The sequence below is a fragment of the Gorilla gorilla genome, chromosome 9 (genome assembly GCF_029281585.2).
Source record: "Gorilla gorilla gorilla isolate KB3781 chromosome 9, NHGRI_mGorGor1-v2.1_pri, whole genome shotgun sequence".
Lineage (NCBI taxonomy): Eukaryota > Metazoa > Chordata > Mammalia > Primates > Hominidae > Gorilla > Gorilla gorilla.
Genome location: NC_073233.2, coordinates 75,846,657 through 75,855,040, shown reverse-complemented (window position 1 = coordinate 75,855,040; position 8,384 = coordinate 75,846,657). Strand labels below are relative to the sequence as shown.

Sequence of the window (8,384 nt, the reverse complement as noted above, 5' to 3'; positions counted from 1 at the left end):
GGCAACATGGCAAGACCCTGTCTGTACAAAAAAAGAAAAAATAAATATCAGCTGGGTGCAGTGGCTCACACCTGTAATCCCAGCACTTTGGGAGGCTGAGGCGGGCAGATCACCTGACATCAGTTCAAGACCAGCTTGGCCAACATGGTGAAACCCCGTCTCTACCAAAAATATAAAATTTAGCCTTTTGGTACTCTGAGCAGCACCATGGCGGTTGTTAAGAACAAGTGCCTTATGAAAGGTGGCAAAAAGGGAGTTAAGAAGAAAGTAGTTGGTCCATTCTCTAAGAAAGATCAGTATGACGTGAAAGCACCTGCTATGTTCAATATAAGAAATATTGGAAAGACTTGGTCACCAGGACCCAAGGAACCTAAATTGCATCTGATGGTCTCAAGGGTCTTGTGTTTGAAATGAGTCTTGCTGATTTGCAGAATGATGAAGTTGCATTTAGAAAATTCAAGCTGATTACTGAAGATGTTCAGGGCAAAAATTGCCTGACTAACTTCTATGGCATGGGTCTTACCTGTGACAAAATATGTTCCAAGGTTGAAAAATGTTCAACAATGATTAAAGCTCATGTTGATGTCAAGACTACCGATGGTTACTTCTTTCTTCTGTTTTGTGTTGGTTTTACTAAAAAACACAACAATCTGATACTGAAGACCTCTTATGCTTAGCACCAACAGTCTGCCAAATCCAGAAGAAGATGATGGAAATCATGACCTGAGAGGTGCAGACAAATGACTTGAAAGAAGTGGTCAATAAATTGATTCCAGACAACATTGGAAAAGATGTAGAAAAGGCTTGCCAATTTATCCTCTCCATGATGTCCTCATTAGAAAAGTAAAAATGCTGGAGAACCCTGGATTTGAAAGGCATGGAGCTTCGTGGTGAAGGTAGTAGTTCTGGAAAACCCACTAGGGATGAGACACATGCTAAAGTTGAATGAGCTGATGGATATGAACCACCAGTCCAAGAATCTGTTTAAAGTTCAGACTTAAAACAGTAGCAAATAAGAAGTCCTATTTGTGAAAAACAAACAAGAAACAACAATGAAAAAAGCAAAATTAGCCTGCTGTGGTGATGCATGCCTGTAATCCTAGGTACTCAGGAGGCTGAGGCACGAGAATCACCTGAACCCAGGAGACAGAGGTTGCAGTGAGCCAAGATTGCACTATTGCACTCCAGCCTGGGCAACAGAGTGAGACTCCCTCCAAAAAGAAAGAGGAAAAAAAAAGTACACGGGCTTGGTGGCATGTGCCTGTAGTCTCAGCTACTCTGAAGGCTGAGGTGGGAGGATGGCTTGAGGCCAGGAGTAATTTGAGGCTGCAGTGAACTATGATTGTGACACTGCACTCCAGCCTGGACTGCAGAGCAAGAACCTGTCTCTTATACATACATACATACACACACACACAGACACACATACACACACATACATACATACATACATACCGAGGCTCTACCTCTGGTGATTTTGACTCAGTAGGGTGGGGTATCCCCTAGGGATCCTGCTGTTCAGCCTGGTCTGAGATCCACTTTTCATTGGGAACTGAGACACTGCCTGTGAGCCCTTCTGTCCTGAGATGTAGGGGTCATGGGGATGCAGGTTCAAGCTTAAGGAGACCTGACTGTGTGTTAGGTATTGTGCTGAACATCATCTCTTACTCTCGCATCAACATCCGTAGAAGGTTAATGATGTGTCCCTGCTCTACAGATGAGGAACTGAGCTTTCAGAGGAGTTTAGCTTGTTCAAAACTTATTCTTCCTATTGAAAACTTTGTACCCTTTGACCAGTGTCTCCTATCCCCTCCCTTTCCTTCACCCCAGCCCCTGATAACCACTGTCCTACTCTCCATTTCTGTGAGTTCAACTTCTTTAGATTCCACGTATAAGTAAAATCTTGCAGTATTTGTCTTTCTGTGCCTGGCTTATTTCACTTAACACAATGTCTTTCAAGTTCATCTATGTTGTTGAAAATGACAGGATTTCTTTCCTTTTTAAGGGTTAATAATATTCCGTTGTGTGTATATAGCACATTTGCTTTATCCTTTCATCCACTGATGGACACTTAGGTTGATCCTATATCTTGGGTATTGTGAATAGTGCTGCAGTGAACATAGGAATGTAGGGATCCCTTCGACATATTGATTTCGATTTTTTTTTGGTCTATATCCAGAAGTTGGGTTGCTGGATTATATGTTTTGAAATCTATAGCACAGCAGCGTGACTATAGTCAATAATAATGTATCTTTCAAAATAACTAAGTGGGTACATTTCAAATGTCACACCATAAAAATTGTCGGTACATTAGGGGATGGACGTGTTAATTAGTTTGATCTAATCATCCCACATTGTATACACATATCAAAACATCACATGCATGTGTACAATTATGATTTGTCAATTAAAATAACGTTAGTTAAAAAAATAAGTAACTTGTTCAAAGCCCCAGTTGGGGTTGATGGAGCTGGGACCTGCACCAAGGCTGTTGCTGTCAGGCCCACAGAGTCCTTGGTCCACGAATGTTGAAGCCCTACCTGAGATTTTTACTGAGATCAGTGTAGGGATTCAATGTCTCAGAATCATCCCGTCCTCCAGGGCCCACAAGTCCATGACCGCTGCCTCTACCCCCGACCCTACTGACCTGAAATGTGACCCCTGCTTTCATTTCCAGGAGCAGACAACACTTACACCAAGCATTGATGGGTTTTGTTGACTTCATTTGAGATGTGGGGCCGAGGAGAGGGTCCCATGATCCTTGCTTGGTGTTGGCCAACTCATTGACTTCTCTCCTCTGACTTCACCCTTTCCTTTTCTACTCAGCTCCTCTGTAATGGATTGCTCTGGGAATTCTGAGCCCTGGTTCCTTTATTTTGCAGATAACCTTCACTCTTCTCTGCAACGAATCCCAAAAGTGTGTAGTTGAGCTGACTGCAAGGTGCTTGACATGCAAGAGACTTTACAAACGTGATTCGGCCTCTGGAAAGTGGTGGTAGTTCCAGATTTATGTGGATGTTACTTTGTTTTTCCCTATAAAATCTATTCTTTAAACTATCAAGCTCTTGGCTCCTGGCTGCAGTCCTTTGCTGGTGGCAGTGGGCTGGGAACTGCCACCGGGGAGAAATGCTGCCCACTTAGAGAAAGAGAAACTGGTTCTCTTTAAGAGGCAAAGGGAGGTTTCCAGTGCCAGTTTGTTTGGAGGCAAAATGGCTGTTGTATTAAAATTGCCCAAACTTGGGCCATTGCCTTGTGTGTTTAGAGCTCAAAGCCACAATTGCTTGCTTGCTTGCTTTCTTTTTTTTTTTTTTTTTTTTTGGTGGTCAGTTTTCCATCCTTCTGCTTGGCAGGTTTCTGCTAATAGCTTCAACCTCAAGAGTCCCATTATACAGACACTAATAGCACCTACTGTGTGTCAGTCTGTAGTGCCTACTATGTGCCAGGCACTGGAGATAATATAATCATGAACAAGATAAACTAAACATGGCACTTGGAAAAGAGAGTCTAGTTCCCACTCTCAGCCCACCCCAAAGAGAGGCCAGAATTGGGCTTCCAAAGATCTCAGATGCCCTTGCAGCACCTCCCTGAAGGGGGCAGGTGAAGCTTTGGTGTCTGAAGAGAATTTGGCTGGACAATCCCCAAGGTTTGGAACGGTGGGAAGGAGCTGCCATCTGTGTTTAAGGTGAGAAGCGGGGGGAGTGGCTGGATATCAGAGGAAGCCAAGATGAAGAGAAGGTTTTTGTGAGTTCCTATGCATAGTGGAGACCTGTTATAGTGAGGGTCCCTGGGGCTGAGCCTGTGGGTCAGTGGAATGATGCTGTGAGGAGGGTCTTGCTATAGCAGAGGGCCCAAAGAAGGTTGATGGATCATGAGCAGCTGGAATAATGGAGAGTTCGGGGGATGTAGTTCCTACCTGGCTTTCCAACAGTGTGTAAGCCCAGAATTCTTACATAAGCCCATGGAGAAGGGAAAGGAATGCCGGTAACGACAAGATTGAATTCTCCACCTGCCAGGCATCCAGGGACTCAGAGCAGATTTAAGTGAAGTTACAGAAATAGGAATGTGACATTTCCTACATCCGGGTGTGCTGGAGCAAATGTATTCCCTCTCTGGTTTGTAGGGAAGGAGAATGCTAACAGACAAGACTCCAGGTTTTCGCTCTTAAACCTGGTGCCTAGAAATGCATTTTCTACTGGATGCAGACAGACGCTCCATATAGACATATCCATCTCTGCATCTCTCATGTCTTGTGTTCTCCCTAATTTTCCCTTTTTAACCCACAGAGGAAGAAAGTTCCAGCATCACTTCTGGCCTCTCAAGAGTGAGTTAGGTGGCCAGGTGGGGTTATTCATGCCTGTAATCTCATAATGAAGGGGTGGCCTGCCCCTCCACACCTGTGGGTATTTCTTCTCGGGGGGGATGAGAGACAGAAAAGAAATCAGACACAGAGACAAAGTATAGAGAGACAACAGTGGGTCCAGGGGACTGGCGTTTAGCATACCAAGGACCTGCACTGGCACTGGTCTCTGAGTTCCCTCAGTTTTTATTGATTATTATCTTCATTATTTCAGCAAAAAGGAATGTAGTAGGAGGGCAGGGTGATAATAAAGAGAAGGTCAGCAACAAACATGTGAGCAATAGAATCTATGTCATAATGAAGTTCAAGGGAAAGTACTATGACTGGACGTGCGTGTAAGCCAGATTTATGTTTCTCTCCACCCAAACATCTCAGTGGAGTAAAGAATAACAAGGCAGCATTGCTGTAAACATGTCTCGCCTCCCACCATAGGGCGGTTTTTCTCCCATCTCAGAATTGAACAAATGTACAATCGTGTTTTATACCGAGACATTCAGTTCCCAGGGGCAGGCAGGAGACAGTGACCTTCCTCTATCTCAACTGCAAGAGGCTTTCCTCTTTGACTAATCTACCTCAGCACAGATCATTTATGGGTGTCGGGCTGGGGGACCGTCAGGTCTTTCTCATTCCACGAGGCCATATTTCAGACTATCACATGGGGTGAAACCTTGGACAATACGCCGCTTTCAAGGGCAGGGCTCCCTGCGGCTTTCCACAGTGCATTGTGCCCCTGGTTTATTGAGACTAGAGAATGGCGATGACTTTTACCAAGTACACTGCTTGTAAACATTTCGTTAACAAGGCACGTCCTGCACAGCCCTACATGCCTTAAACCTTGATTTCATACAACACATGTTTTTGTGAGCTTCAGGTTGGGTCAAAGTGGTTGGGGCAAAGTGGCTGGGGCAAAGCTACAGATAACAACATCTCAGCAAAGCAATTGTTTAAAGTACAGGTCTTTTTCAAAATGGAGTCTCTTATGTCTTCCCTTTCTACATAGACACAGTGACAGTCTGATCTCTCTTTCTTTTCCCTACATATCCCCCTTTTCGTTTTGACAAATCCACCACCATCATCATGGCCCCTTCTCGCTGGTCGCTGTCTCTCTGGAGCTGCTGGATACACCTGTAGACTAAAAATAGAAAGGACAGACATACAAGGATTAATACAAAATTTGCAATAGTGGAATTTCTGGTGGTTTTAACCCAAGTGATGGGGGCAAGAGGACGGTGTGGGTGCTGCGGCACCCAGGCAGTCTCCCACCTCCTTTGTGTCTTAGTTGCTGTTTCTCATAGTTTTCAGTCTTTCTCCTCACCTGCTCACTCGCACCTTTATCTCTTTGTCTCCCTTCTCTTACAGTCTCTCTCTCTCTTTTACACTCTCTCTCTCCCCAGTCTCACTTTCTGTGTCTCTCTCTGATCTCTGTCTCTTTTTCTTTCTCTTCCTCTCCCTGGCTCTCCACATGTGCCGTTTCCTTGGTGGATTGTAACTTCATCTGTTCTTCTGATATCACCATTTTATTCACCCTGCGAGTCGATGATGCTCGATTGCGGGTTTTCTGTCTCTGCAGAGGCACTTTCATTTGCATCTCTGATGGGTTCATTGTAGAACTTCAAATGTCTAGTGGGTATCCAAACAGGAAGCTGATTTTCTCCTCGTGAAACACAAGAAAAAACCTCTCCCCCATGTTATCACCTTACCTATTTCCCATGTTTTGTTTTTGTTGTCTTTCCACCAAATCAGTTTTCCCTCATGTGGGCTATTCTTTTTACCAGTAAAATGTTCTGCAGAAGTAGAGGTCTGATTTCTATGTATGTCTAGAAAATCTAAAGTATAGAGTGTTAGATTAAGTTGCATCTGGGGAGTGCTATACTCCTTACTGTCTTTTTCCTTTTTTTGTTTAACCAATTGAGCTTTGAGTGTTCTAAGCAGGACAGGTAAGATCTGCGTCTGGCACGGTCAGCCAGGTCTCCTTACCCTGTGCTTCCCTTTCTGCCTGTGACTGAATGGGCATGTCAGGGTCTAGTAGGGGATCCAGGAGGAGGAAGCCTCATTAACTTCTATTCTGCAGCAATTGATGGCCACCCAACTTGAACAGTGGGGGCTTATCACCTCATGTACTAAGACCAGAGATAGCTGATGCCAACTTTGGCTAAATTAGTAGCTTGAGATGTTAGGTTTTTCATTTGAGGTTTCTATGCTGCTATTGTCTTCTGCTCTTGGTCACAGAGGCTGCCACATTCCACATATCAAGTCCTCATGTGACAATATCCAGAGACAGCAAGGAAGAGGTACAGTGTATCCCTGCATGTTTCTTAAAAAAATGTTTTTGATAGAGAATAATTGTACACATTTATGGGGTCCATGTGAGATTCTGGTACATGCATGCAATGTGTAATGATTAAATCAGGGTCTTTAGGATATTAATCACCTCAAACATTGATCACTTCTTTGTGTCGGGAATATTTCAAATCTTATTGCTATTTAGAAATACACAATAAATCTATTTATCAGGATACAAAATCTATGTACACAAATCAGTAGCAGTGCTATACACCAACATCTACCAGGCTGACAATCAAATCAAACCCTTCTATAATAGCTGTAAAAATAAAATACTTAGGAATATACCTAACCAAGGAGTTGAAAGACCCCTACAAGGGAAACTACAAAACACTGTTGAAAGAAATCATAGATGACAAAAACAAATGGAAACACATTCCATGCTCATGGATGGGTAGATTCAATATTGTGAAAATGACCATACTGCCAAAAGCAGTCTACAAATTCAATACAATTCCTATCAATGTACCATCATCATTCTTTATAGAACTAGAAAAAAAATGCCAAAATTCATTTGGAACTAAAAAAGAGTCTGCAAAGCCAAAGCAAAACTAAGCAAAAAGAACCAATCTAGAGGCATCACATTACCCAACTTCAAACTATATTACAAGGCTATAGTCACCAAAACAGCATGGTGCTGGTATAAAAATAGGCACATGACCAATGGGACAGAGTAGAGAACCTAGAAATAAAGCCAAATACTTAACAGTCAAATGATCTTTGACAAAGTAAACAAAAACAAAGTAAGAAAAGTACACCCTGTACAACAAATAGTGCTGGGATAATTGCCAAGCCACATGTAAAAGAAAAAAACTGGATCCTTATCTCTCACCTTATACAAAAATCAACACAAGATGGATCAAAGACTTAAATCTAAGGTCTGAAACCATAAAAATTCTAGAAGATAACATTGGAAAATGCTTCTACACATTGGCTTAGGCAAAGAGTTTATGACCAAGAACCCAAAAGCAAATGCAACAGAAACAAAGATAAATAGATGGGACTTAATTAAACTAAAAGCCTCCTGCACAACATAGGAAATAATCAGCAGAGTAAACAGATCACCCACAAAGTGGGAGAAAATTTTCACAAACTGCATCTGACAAAGGACTAATGTCCAGAATCTACAGGGAACTCTAATCAGCAAGAAAAAAATAATCTCATCAAAAAGTGTGCCAAGGACATGAATAGACAATCCTCAAAAGAAGATATACAAATGACCAACAAACATATGAAAACGTGCTCAACATCACTAATTACCAGGGAAATGCAAATCAAAACCACAATGCAATACCACGTGTAAAATAAACAAAAAGAGGGCCGGGCGCGGTGGCTCTTGCCTGTAATCCTAGCACTTTGGGAGGCCAAGGTGGGCGGATCACAAGATCAGGAGTTTGAGACCAGCCTGACCAACATGGTGAAACCCAGTCTCTACTGAAAATACAAAAATTAACAGGGTATGGTGGCAGTTGCCTGTAATCCCAGCTACTCAGGAGGCTGAGGTAGGAGAATTGCTTGAAGCCGGGAGGCAGAGGTTGCAGTGAGCTGATACGGCACCACTGTACTCCAGCCTGGGTGACACAGCAAGACTCCATCTCAACAAAACAAAAAACAAAAAAACAAAAACAAAAACAAAAAAAAGACAAAAATTGATGTTGGCATGGATGTGGTGAAAGACAACGCT

At 42.8% G+C, this 8,384-nt stretch overlaps 1 pseudogene; it reads left to right on the top strand.

Moving 5' to 3' along the window:
* Positions 1-207: 207 nt before the first annotated feature.
* On the top strand, positions 208-988 carry LOC129525269 (small ribosomal subunit protein eS1-like; annotated as a pseudogene).
* The last annotated feature ends 7,396 nt before the right edge of the window (positions 989-8,384 follow it).